A 22039-nucleotide genomic window follows, 5' to 3' on the forward strand; every position below is an offset into this window, starting at 1 on the left:
TCCTATGCATCCAATGAAGTGGGCTGTAGCCCATGAAAGCTTATGCTCAACTAAATTTGTTAGTCTCTAAGGTGCCACAAGTACTCCTGTTCTTTTTGAGAAATATAAGGGAAACTTACCTGCAAATTTCCTGAGTTTCTAGCATTTAGATTTTATGTTTAAACAATCTGCTGTTATTTTAAGTGTCAATGTATTCAGAACCTTCATAATAAACAAAATTCAAAATAAAAATAAAGATTTTTGGCTGGGAGACGACTTACATTTCTGCTCTCCCAATTTCCCCAGTTGAGCAATTTCTATGTAAAATTCATCATTTCAATGCAATAATGAATATGTAAAAGTTTTAAACTTAATTTTTATATTCACAGTAATAATTATTGGCTTCTTCCATCCAGTACTTTTGGGATACTATTACATCAGTGACTGTACTGGAATGTGATATAGGCAGCTGCATTAGAATCAAGAAGTGAAAACAGAGTTGGGAACTACAAATAACTGGCCAACATCAATATACTTCAAAAGTATGTGCGGAGAGAAGTTCTTTAAGCAGAAATGAAGAAGTTGCTTTCATAGGTCTTGAGAAGAAACAAGCATATTTGTGTAATTAAATAGTAACATTTTACAACACTGAATTAATTCTACTCTTATGATATGAACATTACATGGCAGCTCATTTTGATTGAAACTGCAGCCAGACTTGCACACATCTTAATCTTCGCTCTGTGTCCTAGAGATGAACAGGGATGCTGAAACATTGCCCTGTTAAGGAAGGGAAATGGGAGGAAATCTTGCTTTTTTATAGTAGGGTTGTATTTCTCTAATTGTACAACTGAGTTTTCCATTTATATATATATATATATATATATAGATATAGAGATATAGATATAGATAGATATAGATATAGTTTCTGGCTTAGTTCCTCTGAAATTACTAGAGATTCTGCCCTTCATTTGTCAGGAACAAGATCTAGCCCTATAGGTGGAGTGCCCCTACACACTGGTGGACGTTTCGGATTCCCCCCAACGTTTCATACAGTTGTGCAGAGAATTAGCATCACCACCGTTAAGCAATGGGACGCATGAGGAAGCTTTAGCATCTCTCCTGCGTTGGCTCAGCGGCGAAGTTCCCATTGCCATCAAAGGTGGGGGCATCAGACTAGACGCTAAGACCGCTAGGGACAGGCAGGGCCGGGTAACACCGAGGAAACCCAGCAGTCGGTACGCGGTGGGGGCACGTGGCGCTTGCCCGCCCCGCGGTCCCGTCTCTAGCCGGCAGAGCAGTTCGCTTGTCCAGGGAGAGCTGACCACAGCAACCGCGCTGGGAGGCAGCTCAATCCGCGCAGGCGCACTGCTGCCCAGCTCAGGCAGCAAACGAGCATAGAGAGATGGGGAGAAAAGCTTCCTGCGCTCCTGTCGCAGTTAGGCAAGCTGAGTGCGCCTGCGCGCTGGGGAGGTGGAGGAGGGCGGGGCTGTATTTTGAACGGCTGGATGCGGGTGGCTCACTATTTGGCAGGAAGGTGAGGAGGCCTCTATCCTGGCAGCAACGGCAAGGCGGGGAGCGCCGGCTCTAAATGTGGCAGAAGAGAGCAGCAGGCAGCGGCGGCAGAGGAGAGGGGAACACTAGAGAAGGGGCGCAGCTGTCCCCGCGGCGGAGCTGAGCGGCCTGGCGAGGCAGGGGGCCTCCGGCAGCTGCCGCTCTGGAACCCCCGGGCCCCATCCGGCCAGCAGGTGAGAGCGAGTCTGTCACGCCGCCCTTGGCCTGGCCCAGTACCAGGCCGAGCCGGAGGGAGTCGCTGTGGGGGGAGCCGGAGCCGCCGCCGCTCCTAACCTCCCCCTCCCCCGGGGCTGCTATTAGTTATTCACTCGCAGCTGGCCCCGCCCCAGGGCCCCCTCCCGGCCGTCGCTGTTGCGACTCAGCCTGGGGTGTGCGGGAAAAGGCCCCGGTGTGACGGCTCCTGCCCCGCCCCCTCGGGATCCGGGGAAGGGGCCCTCTCGCTCCGGTCCCTAATACCGCCCCCCGGGCTGCACCCTCCTCCCCCGCGACTGGGCTGCAAGCAGGGGGCCCCGCACGGGGGGAAGGGCCCCCTTGCTGGCAAAGCCCCAGAGTCAAGCCCCGCTCCCGGTTGTGCTGCAGCGTGTGTGTCTCTCCTGTCCCCCCCATGTGGCTGGGCGAGGGGGTGCGTCGCACTGGTGCCCGACTGGGATACGCGGGGGTTGGGGGCGCAGCTGTTGCGGTGGGACTGCGCCCTGCTCCCCGCTCCGGAGCGATCCACGGCGCTGCAGCTATCTGAGACGCTCCGTGTGCGCGTGTGTGTGAGCGCGCCTGGCTCGGGCTCTGCTGGCTTCCTTTGTCTGCTGCTGCCGCCGCGCTCCCCTCCTCCCTCTCTCGGTACCTCTCTCCCTCCCGCCCCTTCGTCCTTCCCCCTCCCTCCCTTCCTTCCCCTCTCTCCCAGACTCCAAGCGCTGCTGCAGCTGCAGGTTTGTAAATACTGGACCAACACACACACAACATGGCTGACGCTCGCCCTGCTCTTCCACCAGGCTCTCCTCCTCTGTCTCTCTCCGTTTCTTAATGTTTCATCCGTACGTGCATTTCTGTCTCTCCCCCCATCCCTAATCTCCTTCCCCACCCCTCCCCCTCCAAAAGGAGGAAAAGCAATTCACCCTCCTTGCGCGCATGGCGGGATTTCAAGGGTAAGGATCCTTGCTTTGGAAGCTTTCTCCTTTCGCTTTGCTGTTTACAACAAAATGAAACCTAAAATCAGAGGGAGCCTGGCAAGATCTGGGGCGGAGGGAGAGGGAGGTGAATGGGGTGAGCCCTGCTGAGAGAGGCTTGATTGGAATGTGCGTGTCTTTTTCTCTTTAGGGAGGTGGTGGGGGTGGGGGAAAAACTGATGCACCAAAATGTTGGCAGAGATGAAATACTCTGTGTTGCACTTGCAGAATGCTCTAAAGCAGTTTCTTTCTTTTTCTTTAGAATGTGGCTCATTATAAAGAGATCAACCCAATATAGTCACTTGAAAAAGAACTGGATCACTTAGGTCAGAATGAGTGTTAGGTGGATAAAAATCATAATGTAGGCTTTTGGAATTTTTGGCTGTACCGTCTCCAATATAGTATCAATATCTTGAGGAGCTTTCATACCATAGGATCCAGAACTGGAATGGAGGCTTGCTGAATCCTCCTTTGCAATGCCAGGTTTGTTGTACAAATCTATTTGCCCTTGTGATAGCCACATCATGGCTGAAGGATGTTTCCTTTATAAAAGAAACATGATGCTGGATATGCCAGAAATCCAAAAAGAATTGTGAACTTCAGTGTGCTTTGTTGAACTGCAACAAGAAAGCATGTTTCCTTCTTACTTGCTCCTGGACTCTGCATGGAGTCCTAGCACTGGGCTAACATTCAGTTCCACACCCTCAGGCCTCAGTTATGCACAGCACCCCCTTCTGGCTTCCAGAAGAATGTCCTCAGATCAGTGGATAAATGATGAATTTCTAAACTAGATGCCAAAATAATGTTGTTTGATGGCAATTTCTTGTGCATATTTTCCCCATTCTCTAGTGACCTGGAGTAGAGCTGAATTTTTTTCTAGGTTAGTTTTAACAGTCACTTTTTATTGCTTCCTAGGCCTCTTGCTACATGTTTTGTGACTTTAGCGGTAAACATTTAATTTTCAAAGCTTAAAGTTACGGTATAATGCTGCTGGTGTATTGTCTAAAATGAAGTTAACAGAGGTGAAACTAAAATTATTTCATGGACTTGGATAACATACACTGCAGACTTGTGTGGAATCATTGCAGTAACTTATTGATAGGCCTAACTTCCATTAATATCTGAGTTGTGCTCCAAGGTAACATTTTAGCTTTTGTCGTTTTGGATGGCCTGCTTTGCTTTGGAAGCTTCTGGTAGTTTATAGAAGAGAAACAGACTGGTATATTTGCATTTGTACAGGTTTTGAAAGATAGTTAAGTGGAATTATATTTCTTGTGTTGGAATTAGATATGATGTGTTATACTGGCTGTATAAATATTCTACCATTTGTATCTCTATTACAAAATGTCAGTTGAGTAGAGGTGAAGTCCAAATTAGAAGATTATTTTGGAATGTGTATCTATGTCTGCTCTACTTCATAAAACGGGAGTATTGCGATATTCAGTTATTCCTTTAACCTCACAAGGTTCTTTAGTAATATCTGTGGAGCCATTAAAATGTTCTAATAGTAGTAGATAAATACTCTGAAGACTGCTGTGCATTACATATCAACTACACTTCAAAACTATTAATTTTTTTATTTTTATATGAAAAGCCTGCAGGTGTACTATGTATGTTCAAGTCCCCTCTCCTCCTTAGTCCTGTTGATATGCAGCTGCAGTCTTGTTGCAGAAGTAAAACTAACTTGAATCATGGAATTATTGTAACTGTTTCAATGGAATGTTAAATCAAAAGGTTTACCCATATAATTTATCAGTGAAAACTGTCATTTATGTTGGAGCTGGATCTTGATCTAGAAAGCTAACAACTAACTTCTTGCAGTTGAATAAATTCAGTTCATGGTTGCTTGATATTATTGTAGGTATCCTATAAGTAATTTTGTATACCCTGTACATTTTACACTTTACAACATGGATTTTTTAGTTGTACAGATGAGTCCTAGCACAGAATGAAAGTCATTGATCTTTCTCAGTAGTGGTCTGATCTGGGGATTTGCCCAGAGAATCCTCCCAATGTTCATCTCTTTTTCAAGTACAAATAGAGCAGGTGGGTGCCATTGGAGGACCACTTCTTGTATATTGGGGGGTTGGGAGACAATGAAATAAATAATTCAAAAAGCTGTCAAGGTTATTGTGCCTAAAAGACAAAGTATGGTATTGATAGAAAAACATAGAACAGAACAATGCGCATCAAGATTGAGGGATAGCTCAGTGGCTTGGCCTGCTGAACCTGGGGTTGTGAGTTCAATCCTTGAAGGGTCTGGGGCAAAAATCTGTCTGGCGATTGATTCTGCTTTGAGCAGGGGGTTGGACTAGATGACCTCCTGGGATCCCTTTCAACCCTGACCTTCTGTGATTCTATGAAGATTTAATATAAATTACTCATTAATATAACAGTATTGTAAAACAAGACTGAAACGGGAATTACTCATTAATATAACAGTATTGTAAAACAAGACTAAAACGGGAAGAACTTGTAAAACGCCTACTGTACAGGTAGGCTAACAGGAGGAGGTGAAAAGTGGGAAACTTATAAACTGATTTACCCTTTATTAACACTTTTTTATCAGTGGATCTTGGTACAAACAGCAAATCATAATAGAGTGCGATTCTTCATTTTAGCACAGAGCTTCACAATGATTAAATAAACTCTTAAGGTAATAGGCCATTTTAGCTCATATCCACTTGAACTCGTACAGCTCTTCTGTTTTAGCTGTTCATAAAGGTGTTTGAATAGTACCCTTCCATCATTCATCTTATTTGGTATCTTCCCCCCAGTAATAGCTGCCAAACCCTTCTTGCCATGATAAGATTGATAGAAATCTTGCTGATGCAATGTTTGTCAAACTTGCTGTAAAATATTTTAATGCATTACAGATAATTTCATTAAATTCCAACTTGTTTTGCCAAATAGGACTAAGATTTTGAAGAGCAAGACAGAACAGCTTATCTTTGCCATTAAAGTTGTGCTTTTGGTTTTACTCACAAACTTATTAGGAAGACCAAACTGACTCTGCTTGATAGTATGGGCAGGAAGGTATTTTGTATATAACAATTTTAGATGATGGCCAAAATATCCTAATGTCGATGTGTCCAAAGGATGTTATCTGAAAAATGACGAATAAGGAGGCTTATTTTGTGTCTATCTGACCTTGTAGTATTAATGTGTTGGTGCTTTAGAATACCTGAGAGGAAGTAAACTTTCAGATCAAAATAGCAATAAAATACTATGATCGGCACAATTTTTTTCATACCATATGTAAAGGATTCATCTTTATTCTTTGAAGTGTTCTTATATTATTTTCATTATGTCACTTTGGGTGGTTTTAAACCAACTATTATATTGGATGTGAAAACCTGACTTTTACAGAAGATTTCTTAGTTGAAGATGAGAAAATAAGTCATATCTTTCTTTTGAGTAGTTGGCATAGACACATAGCTTGTACTTGAAAAATGTCAATCATTCAACTTGCTTTCATGTATGATTTAAAAGATCTCTGGTTATGGCTCTGTGGTAGTCCTGTTTCTTATTGCTCTGTTACTAGCTAGTAGTTTCTGCACATTCTTTAGCTCAAGAGAAACCTACATAGACATCAGCATGTTGCATAACAAGACCATGAAGAATCAGAATTCATTTTATGAGTAAATGTATCCTACTCCTCCCTCAACATATGATGAAGAATGAGGTTTTTAAAGCATCCTAGGGATTTGTCAGATATGCCATTAAAGTTTAATACAAGATGTGTCTAAAACCACTAAACTACTTTGAAAGTCTCAGCTGAGGCATTTACTTGAATTACTTGCGTTACGTAGGACCGCTTTTGCCATATGGATGAATGTTACATATTAAACCAAAACAGGAAGCCAAATCCTTTAAGCCAGTTTAATTCTGAATTTAAGAATGTAATTGACTCTTCTAAAAGTGAAATTGACAAGTGTTGAAAATGTCTTCCTAACTGGAGACTCTTTCTATATTCCTCTTCTGCAGTGTGTGATGTGAAACTGGTGTAATTCCATACTAAGTAAGATCATACATATTTCCTTCCATCTACCATTAACTTTTTTTTTTTTTTTTTTTTTTAGTGTAGTGGTAAGTCCAACTACCACAATGCATTAATCACAGACACGGATGGTGGCAAAAGCTTATATTTTAGAATATCTTATCCTTCAACGCAAGGCCCCAGTATCTGCAGATCTTAGCAAGATGGTTATTGATGTCTATAGAATCATTTTACATCAATATGGGTAAATTTGGAAAAGATGTGGGGAGTTGTAAGTGAACTATAAAAGAGCAGCAATGCTCTACTAGAGATTTATTTCCTGAAGCATGCTTGAGACTTTATAGAGTTGTAGATGGATGGTTTTGGGTTTGTGAAGGAAGGTGGCAAGACAAGACGTCTCAGTGTTTTCAATTATGTATTTTTTCAACTAACTGTTACATTGTGAGAAATGTTTAGAGATACTACTTTAGCTTACTATTCAAGAAACTAAGGTCAAGAACCACTGACAGAGTTTTGCGAACATCTAAAATAATTTAATAAAGTTTATCCTATAACACTCCTGTATTATCCATCATTGCTGAATGATGTGTACTGTTTAGGGCCTGACTGTGCAAGTGTTTACTGTCAAGTATAGTGCTTATTGCTGTCTGAAGTCCCTCGACTTCAGTGCAGCACTGTTTGACATCAGATGTGTGCGGGCTAAGGCACTTAGATTGTAATCTCATCGGAGAAGGGACTGATTCCTCTGGCGCGCCCCCCCCCCCCCCAAATACCAGGCAGAGAATGATGTTGGCATTTTTTTTTGGTCTTCTATAAAATGGCCTTTTCTGTTCATTGAGTGATTTCATGATGGTGACTTGTGACATCATTACACTTAAATCTGGGAAGAATGTGCTGTCACAATTATTGGGCTATCTATATCTCTGACCTTTCTTGATCTCTTCAAGTTCTCCTGGTGTCAGATCTCACTTTCACTTCTCTCTGCATAGAATCACATCCTCTTTACCACACAGAGTTGGCCTTAGGTGTCAGTCCAAAGTACAAACCATGATTACCTCAGCAGGCCAGAGTTATTTTCTATACCTATAGTTCTACTCCTCAGAAGCAGTGGCAGGAGTGGTACCCATTTAGTGACCTTTGATCTCTTCTGTTCCCAACCTTGATAAAACAGCTGTGTAACTTCAGCTATAGCAGTGGTTCTCAAACTTTTTTGTACTGGTGATCCCTTTCACATAGCAAGCCTCTGAGTGTGACATCCCCCCCCCTTATATAAAAAAGTGTTTTTAATATACACCACTATAAATGCTGTCTGCAAAGTGAGGTTCGGAGTGGAGGCTGACAGCTCATGACCCCCCCCGTGTAATAACTTCGCAACCCCCTGAGGGGTCCCGACCCCTAGTTTGAGAACCCCTGGGCAGAGCCTGGAAATAGTTCCACAACAATTGCCTATCCCCCCTCCCAACTGTTCATTGAGAGGTTGCTTATCTAGCTCCATTATGTTGCTTTCCTGCTTGTTATTCCAGCAGCTCCCTGTTAACTGTGTTAAGTGATTTTGATATTCCGTCCATTCACTTGAAGACAACGAAACAATAAAGTTTGAGAGCTGCTGAGCTAGACAAATATATTGACACAAGAAACTGGTAACCCGGTTAACTATACAGTAACTTTACCTCACATACTAGAAGAATGTAAGAATGATACCTCTATAGAAATGTAAGAATGATACATACTTAATAGAAAGTTCTGCTCTGTTTTGTAATTTGGGTTGCATTTGCTTGCTGTATGAACTGACTTCCAATATTCACGAGCACTGGCAAATTGTATGAAGTCCATATGAATGTCAGGTGTTCAGTATCTTTGAAAATCAGGCCATTGGTGACTAAAAATATTTTATGGTTGTTGGCACTGCAGGGCCGATACATCAACAAAAGGGTGGGCTATATTCTATTCTAGCTCATCAATCAACAGAATTTTTAACTTCAGTTCCAGGGTTAAATTTTTCCCTCAGTTATATCTGGCATTGACTTGCCTACATATAAAAAGTACAGAATTTGCTCCACAATATCTTTACTACTACAGATGATTAAGCGGAAGGTCACAGCTTTAAAAAAAAAAAAATTATACTTTCTGAATGGTTACCTCTTTATGGTTACATAGAATCTACCCTAACAAAGATGGGAACATGCTTACCTATATTTTTGTTTTACTTCCCATTTGACACTGTTTTATGGTTAGTCAGCTTCACAGTTTCCTGTGGTGTTTGTGCAAGTCTGATACATTAGCTAGACAGAGAAGCATACTTGTTTCTTTTAAGCGCACATAAATTGGCAGGGACACTTGAAGGGGAACATAATACCTGAGACGACGTCTGAATTTTTTAAAATAACTAGATTTCTAGTTGATTGTCACTTTAAGGCTGTCTTTCGGTCTTCACAAAACTTGAATTTCTGCATTTTTTTTTCCCAACCAGTCTTTCCCCCCCACGCTTTTTTCACCTTGCCTTGGATTCTTTCTTCTGAAACAGATGTAGCTGTCAGTCTCCTTTATATTGTTTCAAAAACACCCCCTGAGCAACAAAAGTTTTAGCACTGAAAAGTGCCAGTATAGACAGTGGCTCCTGGTGATAAACCTACCATCGCTCGTTCGGGGTTGGGTTTTTGTTTATCGCCGGGAGACCTCTCCTCCAGCAATAAAGCATGTCTACATTGCCCATGTCACAGCACTGTAACATGAGTAGTGTAGACATACCCCATGTCTCTTCTGGCCTTACACCTCCATCCAGAGTCAGACTTTAATACAGCATAGATCCTCTGATCACAGGTGGCGTTCGTGTTCAGTTGTTCTCACCCCCCAAAACCTTGAAGGAATTCCCTGATGTGTATTAGTGATGCCATGCCCACCCAAAGCCATGCATATACTTCAATATTAAACTGACATGGCAATATTTTCACTCCCTAAATAAATCACTTCTTTCCTTCTCCTCAGAGTTCAATAAATCATTTTCCACAAAAGACTTGTAAACAGTTTTGCCCCACATTCATCTTTGTTGGGCTCTGTCATGGTATAATTCCCCACTCTGAACCTTAGCGTCCAAAAGATGGGGTACCAGCATGAATTCCTCTAACTCAATTACCAGCTTAGTACTTGTAGCGCTGCCACCAACCAGGAATTCCAGTGCCTGCTACACTCTGGTCCCCCCAAAACCTTGCCCGGGGACCCCCAAGACCCAGTCCCTCTAGATCTTAACCCAAGGAAAGTAAACCCTTTTCCCTCACCATTGCCTTTCTCAGGCTTCCCCTCCCTGGGTTACCCTGGAAGATCACTGTGATTCAAACTCCTTGAATCTTAAAACAGAGAGGAAAATTCACCTTTCCCCCTCCTTCTCTGGCCCCCTCCCAGACTTTCCCTGAGAGAGAAAGTAATCCTAACACAGAGAGAAAATAACCTTTCTCTCCCCCTTCCCTCCTTTCTCCCCACCAATTCCCTGGTGGATCCAGACCCCGTCCCCTGGTGTGTCACACCAGAATAAAAAAAAAAAAAAATCAGGTTCTTAAACAAGAAACTTTTAATTAAAGAAAGAAAAACAGTAAAAATTATCTTTGTAAATTTTAAAAATAGAATAGATACAGGGTCTTTCAGCTATAGACCCTGGGGATACGCTCCCAGCCTAAGTATACAAGTACAAATTAAAATATTTTCAGCAAAATACCAATTTGAACTCCTTCCAACCAAATACACATTTGCAAATAAAGAAAACAACCATAAGCCTAACTCGCTTTATCTACCTAGTACTCACTATTCTGAACTTATAAGAGCCTGTATCGGAGAGATTGGAGAGAAACCTGGTTGCACGTCTGAGCCCCAGGGTGAACAACAACCAAACACTAACAGCATACACACAAACTTCCCTCCCTCAAGATTTGAAAGTATCCTGTCTGCTGATTGGTCCTCTGGTCAGGTGACAGCCAGGCTTACAGAACTTGTTAACTCTTTACAGGCAAAAGAGATATAAAGTACTTCTGTTCTATTAACTCCTCCTATCTGTTTATGACAGGCTCTTTTGCTACCACTGTCTTCCTGAGTGCATGTATATCCTCCGCTGTCTAGCTCTGAAGTTATTGAGCTCTCTCTCTCCCTCCCCCCCAACCCAACAAAAAATAGCAACACTTGGGCTTGTCTGCTCCTTCTTGGAAGGAATGTAGGGAAGGAAGGAACAATCGGTTCCCCATCTTGACTTTTCCGGTCAGAATATTTACTCATCCTGGACGTTTTGACTTTTTTTCAAACCCTAGGGGAAAACTGTTTACTAGTAAACTGAGCAAATGTGATAACTTGAGGCACAATAAATAAAGAACCATACACTATCACTTCTCACTTTTCTGAGAATAAACACTTGTATGGAGGATTCAGAATTTAATTTAATTAATAAATAGTTTTACATATGAATTTTCTTAACTATTAACCAGTATTACAGTCCATAAATGGTTGAGTTTTCATTTCTTTCTATTCTCCATCTTCAATACATTAACTTTTTGTTCAAAAACTTTATTTCATTCACATTCCAGGTTTATCCAGTAAACTATTTTTTGTTAACTGAAGCTAGATGTATGCTTATTTTCAGAATCTGTAACATCAACACAATCTTTCAGTTCAAGGTTTCATTTTTCTGTCCCTTGATCCTGCAAAAATTTAAGTACATGCTAAGTTATTGTGGCTACTTGCATGCTTAAAGTTACTTATGTGTAAGTCCTTGCATCACGGGGTTTAGAAGAACAACAGTGATAAATGTTATAATTACAATGAGAGGAATATTGTGCTATTCTTTAAATTTGGCAGGAACATAAATAGCATGTTCATTGTGTAATCTATAATCATGGTATTTCATACATTTCAAACTTTTTATTGAGATATGTCAAGTAAAACATTTTCACAATTGGAGTTGTTTTCATGTAAAACTCTACTATTATCTAAAGTACTTAAGATTAATCAAATAGTGAGTTAAGACTGTTAGAGACTAGCAAAAATGCATGAGTTAAGTTCAGCTGGAGATAGGCTGCCGACCACTGGACTAGAGGAACAAACTTTCAGAAGTGGTGTGCCGAGTCTTCATTTATTCACTCTAATTTAAGGTTTCGCGTGCCAGTAATACATTTTAAGGTTTTTAGAAGGTCTCTTTCTATAAGTCTATAATATATAACTGAACTATTGTTGTATGTAAAGTAAATAAGTTTTTAAAAATGTTTAAGAAGCTTCATTTAAAATTGAATTAAAATGTATAACCCCCCGGAGTGGTGGCCACGGCAGTGTGAGTGCCACTGAAAATCAGCTCGTGTGCCGCAGGTTGCATATCCCTGCTCTAGTCTCTGCAAAAATATAGTTAAAGTTGGTGGAAAAGTTCCTTTACATGTTCATTTATTCATTTCTTTTTCTTCTCAGGAGACTGATCCTGTAAAAACTTACATATGTGCTTAACTACTATGTAAGTCTTTACAGGATCAAGACTGCAGGTAATACTGATAACTTCCCCTTTGCCTTTGGACAGTCTTTAAAATCTCTTAGTTCAGTTATGTATTGAATAATAATAAAGTCTTCCCTTTCACTACTGATAATACTTAACAAGATCACTTTGTCTAGTCTCTAAAAACTGAAGGAGACTTCTTCCTTGTTGGTAGTGTTACCTTTATTTGATTATTTTTTTTTGAAGGGGGGGGGAGAATGGGTTATAGACTTGATACACAATATGACTTATTTTCTAGATGGTTAACTTTATCCATTCAGTGCTGCTTGTAATGAGCTGTAGAACTCTTGAAACTTGCAAGATGGATTTTAGTTGACAGTCAGTAATGATAAATGTGTTATCAGTTGGTCTATAAATTGATCAGCCAGATACTAATAGGGTATAAAAAGAATTTGTAACTCCTTAATAATAGCTTATGTTTATATAGTACCTTTGTTCCAGAAGCATTCAAGCATGTGTTAGAGTAGACTATATACATAGAAATTGAACATGGCAGCAGTACACAAACTTGAGAAGAGGAGTTAACTTCTTTAACTGAAATTACAGGATTCATTTCAAGTAGGTAAATCCTGAGTAGCCAGCTTGAAATCTGACCAGGAAATTCCCTCCTGTGAATAGTGGTGTGTGGTATACTAATGACATGAGTGATTATGGTTTAGGATTTTATTTGATCTGAAAGATTATTAATATACACCTCTACCCTGAAACAACGCTGTCCTCAGGAGCCAAAAAATCTTACTGTGTTATAGTGAAACCGTGTTATATTGAACTTGCTTTGATCCGCTGGAGCGCGCAGCCCCCCCATCCCACCAAGCGCTGCTTTATCGCGTTGTATCCTAATTTGTGTTATATCGGGGTAGAGGTGTATCCTCAATACTCTAAGGAGAAAGTGACACCTGCTAGGTGCAGTTCGTGCAGTGTTCTTTAACGCGTTGAGATTTTTTTTTCTTAGTCTCTTCTTGGCCTCTTATCCAAGTAACAAGTAGACCTGACACAGCTAAATGTAAGAATTTGAGGTAGAATGGTTACTGTGATACAGGAAGGGAAACTTTTTTTTTTTTAACTCCTACTGGAGACAAAGTAATGAACTGAGACCAAATTTGATGTTTCTTAAAGTATTTTCATCAGGATACTGAAGATGATGATTTCTTTCTTTGATAGGGTTACTGCTCTAGTGGATGTGGGGAAGCAGTGGACATAATGTATCTTGATTTTTATTAAGGCTTTTGACACAGTCCCACATGACATTCTCCTAATCAAACTAAAGAAATAGACTCTAGATGAAATTACGATAAGGGTGTGCCCAGCTAGTTTAAAGACCGTACTCTGAGTAGTTATCAGTGCTTCACTATCAAACTGGGAGGGCATATCTAAGGGGATCCCACGGGAATCAGCCCTGGTCCAGTACTAGTCAGTATTTTCATTCATGATCTGATGATAATGAAGTAGAAAGTATGCTCATAAAACTTGCAGGTGGCTCCCACCTGGGAGCACTTTGCAAGCACTTTAGAGGACAGGACAGAATTAAAAAAGGCCTTGACAAATAAGGGAATTGGTCTGAATTAAATAAGATGAAACTTAATAAAGACCAGTGAACTTGCCTTCACTTAAGAAGGAAAAATCAAATGTGCTACTACAAAATGGGGAATAACTGGCTAGGTGGCAGTAATACTAAAAAGGATATGTGGGTTGTGGATCACAAACTGAATATGAGTAGACAGTTTGATGCATTTGCAAAAGAGGCTAATATTCTGGGGTGTTTTAACAAAAGTGTCAGATGTAAAACATGAGAGGTAACTGTCCTGTGCCACTTGGCACTGGTGGGACCTTAGCTGAAGAACTGTCCAGTTTTGGGCACCACACTTCAGGAAAGATGTGGACAAATTGGAGAGAGTACAGAGGAGAGCAACAAAAAAGATGAAAGATTTAGAAAACCTGACATATAAAGAGAGGTTAAAAAACAAAACAAAATGGGCATGTTTAGTTTTGAGAAAAGCAGACTGAAGGGAAACCAGATAACAGCCTTACTATGTTACGTACTGTTATAAAGGGCTTGGTGATCAAATGTTTTCCATGTCCACTGAAGTTAGGACAAAAAGGAACAGCCCTAATCTGCAGCAAAGGAGATTTATATGAAACGTTAGGAAGATTTTTTTCTAGCTATAAAGGTAGGTAATTTCTGGAATAGTTTTCCAAGGTGGGTTGTGGAATCCCCATCATTGGAGGGTTTTAAAAACAGGTTGGACAAGCACAAGACAAGCATGGTCTAGTTTTCCTTGGTCCTGCTTCAGTGCAGTGGAACTGCACTTGGTGGCTTGTTGAGGTCCCTTCCAGTCCTGTGCCTATATGATTCAATGAGAAACTAGATCCCTTAATAACCACCTAGGTTGTAGAACAAAACACTGTGGATCTGATAAGTATTTCAGTTAGCTCTTTCCTGAAAAGAGTGATATTAATGCAGATAAGGAGCAAGTGATCTAGCATAATAATGAGAGATGTGCAAGTGGTGGCAGAAATGTCTGCCTTGAAATTGTAGGAATATAACAATAGCATAGTGTAAAGACAAAATAACACAGGACTGGAATTCCAAGAATTCCAGAGTTCTAATCCCCGTTATGTCTCTGGGTATGTAGCCTTTGAGAGAGAATTCTTAAATGACTTGCATTGATCCCATTTTACATATAGGAAACTGCTTGCCTGCTTTTCAGGGTTGTATGGATAGATATTTGTATATAACTTTGATGTGGTAAACTGCTGTGTGTAATAGCTATAAAGGGGCTGCACCACCATTAAAACGCCAATTAAAAGTGCCCTTGTATACATGTCTTTAGTGTTCTAGTTGCCGAAATGCTTGAATAATTATTCTGCAATAATTTACAAAAAAAGAAGTTCATGTTCTTTGGATCAGATATATGATTATGAAAGGTCATTATGCAGATGAGTGTTTCAAGAGGTCCTTGTGATTGTCAAATTGAAACAGACTAGAAGCTTGAGTGAATTTCTTTTGAAACTTTATGTATATGTACATACATAATATAAATATTTATACTGGTTGATACCAATACACTTGTTTGTTTAAAGTTGACTTTTAAGCTTGATCCCAGCTTTGTTTGACAGTTGTCTGCTCTTTATTTCTCTTATAGCTGACTCTTCAACAGTGGGTTGTTCCATTGAGGGTTTTTTTATATTTAACCTCAAATCCACTTTCTTTGAATCATTCTGTTCCAATTTAATCCTTGGTTTAATCTGGGAGCAAGACATTCTCCGAAGGGACAGCAGATGGCAAATTGGCCAATGCCTTAGCCAAATCTTGAATGTGTCTGTGGTGTTACTTATGAGGGCGGCAAAGCAAACAGGAAATTATTAAATGTTCATTTTACCTAACTGTTAATGGTTTGCTTTACTGTCCATGATCTTTTAAAGTAATATTAGAACAACTAACACTTTTTGGGATACATCCTGTGCAGGAATTTCATTTGTTTTTAGTTTCATTTACGCCCGCCTGCCCCCCTGGACATCTGGGGTGGGTTCCTGAAAATTAATGGATACGTTTTATATGTCTGTCTTGGACATGAGAGGGTGGGGAGGCTGTCATTCTCGTGCTGAAATGAAGTCGCTCACTTTTTCCCTCGTCTTTGAATCTGTTTTGTCTTTTCTTTCATCCTTATCCATTTTAATTTTTCTCCCACTACCACCCTCTTGGGCCTCATTTCCTTTTTTGTGCTGGCATCCAGCTTTTTTTTCCTTTCAAATTGTTCTGTATGTGGCAGTGACTGGTTATATAGTCTGTTGTCTACACTAGAGAATTAAACTACTCATAACAGAACCAGTGGGATAACATCGAACTAAGTGCCCACAGTACAGTGTGCACAAATTAACCAGTGTTTTGATTTAAGTCTTGTACTATGTCCACATTTACTCTTTACTTTGCTATTTCAGTAGCACTGTTTTTGAGTACCCATTTCAAACTATTGGTGCAGTTACCTTCAGTGTCTGCTTGTAGGACACTTAGGCCTTTGTGCAATCCAAAGAGAATTGTAGAGGAAGTCAGTCAAACTCTCAAGTTTCTAGGATCAGTTATATTTTTGAGACAAGCCCTGGAAAACGATAAACTAGGATAAATTTTCAGCTCTTGCTCTGTGCTCAGTAGGAAAGGTTTCTGTTGGAACTTTTTAGGCAGAGTGAATTGATTTAAATCAGTGATATAAATCAGCAAGTGGAAAGCCTCAATTTATTTAATCAGCCTTTCAGTTTGTGCTTCAGTTGTTTTCTTAAAAGAAGGTGCATTTTCATTGGCACAAGGTGGATTTGATTTAAATCACTAGTCAGGAAGACTCAATTTAATCATGGATTTCTACATAAAAGTGCATTTTTCTTGGTTGTTATAACCTTAATACATATTCTTCACAACTCAGAGATAGATGTAGGTTTCATTTTTAGAAGGTACACACTATACATTTTTAAAGTGATTTATTTTGAAAACTTTTCAGATTAGTTCTACACCTGTATCAGAAAATGAATGATTGTTTGGTTATTTCATTTACCAAAGGTAATTGAAGCAGATATTTACGAAGTCAGTTCACCTCCCAATATCTCCAATTCAACATGTTAATCATTAATACTTGAAGGATTTTCTTGTCATGCTGTATTAGGAGGAGAAGGTGACCAGACAGATGTTTACATTGTTTTATTTAACTAAACCAATGTTATGTATTCTGGATTTTTTTCTTTAACAGCAAACATATAATATTTTAACAAAACAAGCATATGAATTTTTGAATCTAGTTAAACATTCAAGTTTTTTAAAATCAGGTTTGTCTCTGTTAAAATTTGTTTTTAGTTAAAATAGTTTAAATGAAATATTAAAAAAAAAAAATCGACTAGATCAGCCAGGTCAAGGAAAAGGAAGATCTGCCTATTTCAGCTATTTATTTTTTTTCACAACTGCATCTAAAATGATAGTATCATAGAGTAACAACTATATTTTTTGCTCAAACATGAGATTTCAAGAACAGTTCAGAAGGAAGACAGGCAGCCCTTAAGAAAGAAGTCTGAAATAAAAAAAGTTTACCAACCTGAAGATCCTGCATGTTCAGACATGTTCCTTTCATCATCTTCAACGCAGCTTCTTCCCGAGAAGGAACACTTCTTCTCACAATGTTGTTTCATTTGAGCAACCAGGCCTTGCATTTCTTTGTTGCACTGCTTGTTTGCATTTTGCACGCTTGCCTGTTTTAATGAAATTCCTCTAGTTGTGAGTAAAATATTCCCAAAGTGGGTCTCTTTTATGGCACTTTTAGAGAGGGGTAAGGGATTGATGCTTGGTACACAAATTTGCAGAGGGACAGTAGGGTTGAGGTCTGTTAATTCTCACCTCTTATCTATTTATTTATTTAAAAACATTTTTGCAGTTAACAACATGTTATCTTTGGAGACACAAAGCCACTGTTTGAGAACTGGAAAACTAAGCATATCTAATAGTATCTTCTGAACCAGGGGTCTCAAACTCAAATGACCATAAAGGCCACATGAGGTCTAATGCATTGACCCGAGGTCCACATCACTGACACCCCCACCCTCACTGCCCCTGGCCCTGCCCCCACTCCGCCCCTTTCCACCCCTTCCCTGCCCCTTCCCCAAAGGCCCCACCGTGCCACTGCCCCTTCCCTGTCATCAGGGGGTGCAGGGTGCATCGGGGGTCAGGGCAGGGAGTTGGTGTGGGTGGTGCAAGAGGGATGGGAGTGGCAGGGGGCTCGGGGCAGGGAGTTGGGGTGCAGAAGTGGTGAGGGGTGCAAGCTTCAGCCTGGCGCCACTTTCCTAGAGCAGCTCCGGGGTGGCAGTGATGTGCATCGGGGCCAGGAGCCTGCCTTGGCCCCAATGCACACCACTGCGACCCCAGAGTCACTCTGGGTAAGCGCTGCTCCAGGAAGCAGCCGGAATCGCATCCCCTGGGGGAGCAGGGGTGGGCACAGGGGTCTACTGCTGCTCCTCCAGGACCTCCCACGAAGCTCTCATTGGCCATGGTTCCCTTGAAACCAGGCAATGCAGGAGCCCTCTGCCTCCTCCACCCTCCCCTCCGGCCCGAAGGGACATGCTGCCAGCCGCTTAAACATTACATGAATATATTGTCTCATACTATAGAATTTATAATTCCCATTCTATGATGAGATATCTTTGAGCTATAATGTGTCTTAATTAAAACTATCTTTAGCTAGGTTTTTTTGATAAAATGCTTTTTCAGGGAAAAAAAACTGATATTTTGGATTTATTATTTATATTTTAAATCATTGATTTTTATCCGCCTTGCACTGGCAGATATTTAATTATTAAAGTATGTTGATTTACAACTAAATAGAGCCTTTACAGTAGGTTTGTAAATCTTTTTGCTGTCTTGGAGGATACAGTAGAATTCTGCTTAAATAATTTAATTATTGCTTAATATTTTTCTAATTCTTATTGAGCATATTTAGTGTTAGAACATGGTGAATTATATATTTTGTTTACTAAATAATTAACTCTTTGTTTTTGATTTGTGTCAAGCTGCATTAGTTGGTAATTGGAAGTTAAATACAACATATGCACATTTTATTAAACAGTCTTAAATGTTTTGGGCACAAACTTCTCTTACCAAAAATTTTCACCTTTTCGACTAAATTATTTATTAAAGGAACAGAGATTAACTTTCGTCATTGAGTTAAACTGGTCATTTCAGGTCAGTCTGGGAAAACTTTCAAATAGGCCTAAATTAAAGTGACTGAAGTTTAAGCTCCTATTTGCCTAGGTCTCTTGAAAATGAGACAAATGTGCCAAATTCCTTAAGCAGTCCTTCAAACCTTTAAAACTAATAGATCTCATCCCCTCCCTCATTTATATTGATAGACTAGAAGACAATTTTGAACGCCCAAATAATTAATCTCAACTTTGAAATAATTAGAATATTTTCTTCATTTGGACTTTCTCTGCCCCCAGGAAAGGCTACTGCTGTCAAAAGTTTGAATAGCCTGTCAACAAGCTTTGGTTCCAGGTGCTTAGCTAGTGACTTCGGTCAGCGGTATGACTTTCTCTAAAACATCTGCAAACATATACTGCTTGAATGGCACATCTCCAGACCTGAAATTTATTATGGTTGGCATGTTTGATGGGTAATTGTTAGATGCCCATGTAGTAGCAGCAGCAGCATCTTCAGCAGTTAGGCATCTTCTCTGGTACGTTGGGTTGAGAATTTTGGCAGGAAAATGAGTGTTTGATCCATATACTTTACTGCCTTTAATTTAACATTGTTGTTGGGTATTTCTTTGTTCAGTGTCTTTTTTTAAGTGCTTTCCAAATTTCAGCAGCATCAGCAATACAGAAGCAAACCTTCTGCAGTTTGTCCAGGGCTATAGAAATAGGTTTCAGTATGTTCAGGATATCTTCTATGTTTCTCTTTAGTCTGATGTTGATTACTTTGGCTCTAGTAGTAGTTCCACCTATTTTATGATTTTCTTCACAAATTATCAGAATAGACCAGTTCTTAATAAATAGCTCAAAACAATCAAGCACTGAATTCCATAGTACGTCGCAGGGGAAGAATTATGTTGGATTCTCCTGCTCTCTTCAGTGTAGCTTAAGCGAAGTGGTTGCCATGGAAGTATTTTGTAGTTTCAACATTTTCCTTTAACCCTGGATTTATACTTACATCTTTAGCTAAAAGATGTGTTAAATGAGTACTTCATGCATGTCGTAAATTTCAAATTCCCTTCATTATCTTTTTGTAGATTTCTCATCTGTGACAAAGCCATGCAGTTGACACTTTAGTTTTTGTTTACAGTTTGTTATAGTTTTTACTGCTGCTAGTTAGTATTCCCCTGTATGGGCATTTCCTGATGTATCAGTTTTTTCAGTAAGAAAGACAACCACATCCTCTGTCTCACAAGTGCAAATTACAGGATCATTGTGTACAATGCTCTTCTCATTAAAAACTCAGATTGATAAATTTCCCATCAATGTTTTTGCATGCTGTTCAATTTCTTTCTCATATACTGTATCCAGGAACCATCCAGCAATGTCTGTACTGTCGTAATGATAGACTATGTAAATGAAATCTTTGGACCTGAACTAGACAAAAGAGAGAATTTGTTGAATAAATGAACCAAGCAATCTTCTCATCTGTGGAGTCTTGCTGGAATTTGCTTGTCCTGATTTACGAGCTGATCCATGATTTTACTGGATGATGGAAGACGGTTTTTGTTTGTTTTTTGTTTCTATACGGGTAATTTACTGTCTGACATATGTTTAGTTACAGCACTGCTAGTGGTATCAGCGGATTACTCCTGAGGTTGTAGACCAGTCCTGGACAACTCGTAAAGCGGCGAGGGCCATATTACTCCAAAGAAAACAGCTGAGGGCTGAAAACCCCTGGCCCTGCCCCAGTGCCTCCAGCCCCCTCGAAACACCTCCATTCCCCCCAGCACTGCCCAGCCCCATGGAAACAACCCCTTCCCTCAGTGCCTCCCGCTCTGCAGAAACAAACCCTCCTTCCCCAGCGCCTCCCGGCTGAAACAGCAGTATTGAACCTTGGTAATATATTACAGCAGGCCCCTAAGGTAGTATAATTAAGGTAAAAGAAAAATGTCTTTTTTTGCTAGAAGTAGAATAAGATCTTCCCCCCACTTTGTAATCAATTGCCCTGTTGAATGAATGAGGTGTGAACGAGGAAGGCCTGGAAGGCAGGCACCTCCAGACAGCCACAACCGTTGGAGAGAGAATGGTAGCCAGACCAAGGACAACCGAACTTGTTAAGTGGGCTGACTAGAAAAGAGCAGACATAGTGGCGGCCTCGAGGGTTAGAAGCAAGCACCTTCCTTTGGGAACACCCTTTTTGCAGCATTGGGACAACCCCCAGCCCAGAGAAAAGCAGCAAAAAGGACCAATTTTTATGAGAGACAAGATCAGTAGAACAGGTCAGCCACCAACTCCCCGTTTGCCTCCTCACCCCCCCCAGATATAAGCCCCACCCCCTCCCCGCCACCACTGCCCAACTGCTCAGCTTGTCATCTCTCTCTGCCTCTCCCCAGCTCGCCTACTCACCCACCGCTGCCTGCTTGCCTCCATAGCCGCCCCATCACCCTGCTGCCAGCTCACCTGTCCCCCTGCCCGCCATTGCCCACTTGCTTGTCATTCCCCCCACCCAGTCTCACCTACTCACCCCTGCTGCCCGCTCGCCACCTCAGCTGCCGCCGCCACCAGCTCACCTGCCTGTCCGCCGCTGGCTCACCCTCACTCTTCAGCCTGCCGCTGGCCTCTTCACCACCCCACCCACCGGCCGGCCAGCCAGCCGTTGTCTTGCCTCACCCCACCACTTGCCTACACACTCCCTGCAGGCTGCACAGTGAGCCCACGCTGGCCACATGCAGCCTGCGGGCTGTATGTTGTGCAGGCCTGTTGTAGACATTGCAGATGTTGGACATTCTTAACATCTTATTTCTAAATTGAGCCCTGAAACAAAATGATTTTAAAACAGTCATTTTTACTCACTGAGTATGTTACTGAGTGCATTGCTTTTAAAAAATGAGATGGTAAATGAAAGATTCCTCCTGCAATTGTTTATACCACTGTTGAAATGATATGATTTATTCTAAATCCAGTTTTATAGGGAAAATAATAGCTGTTTTACATGTTAATTCATAAATGCCTAATAAAACTTTTAAACAGGACATTTTCACCAGGTCGTTTGATTATATTGAGCAATAAAAAAATCAGTTTAGAAGTCCAGCAGTAACAGTAGAAACGTAAATACTCCCACATGCTAAGTACAGTAGAACCCCA

The 22039-nt window shown here is 40.8% G+C and overlaps 1 protein-coding gene across 5 annotated transcripts in view; it reads left to right on the forward strand.

Annotated features, from left to right (window-relative positions):
- The first annotated feature begins 1522 nt into the window (after window positions 1–1522).
- SPIN1 (spindlin 1) overlaps window positions 1523–22039 on the forward strand; it is a 115703-nt gene continuing 95186 nt past the window's right edge. For 2 of the 5 annotated variants that reach the window (XM_030565933.1, XM_030565929.1), the window contains exon 1: window positions 2436–2693. The gene's annotated coding sequence lies outside the window, so the exon portion shown is untranslated. Of the gene's footprint in view, window positions 1728–1918; window positions 2309–2435; window positions 2694–2976; window positions 3198–22039 lie in introns of those variants that run through there. The other 3 variants (XM_030565932.1, XM_030565930.1, XM_030565931.1) reach the window with 3 other exon arrangements.

The sequence above is a fragment of the Gopherus evgoodei genome, chromosome 6, assembly GCF_007399415.2.
Source record: "Gopherus evgoodei ecotype Sinaloan lineage chromosome 6, rGopEvg1_v1.p, whole genome shotgun sequence".
In the NCBI taxonomy this organism is placed as follows: domain Eukaryota; kingdom Metazoa; phylum Chordata; order Testudines; family Testudinidae; genus Gopherus; species Gopherus evgoodei.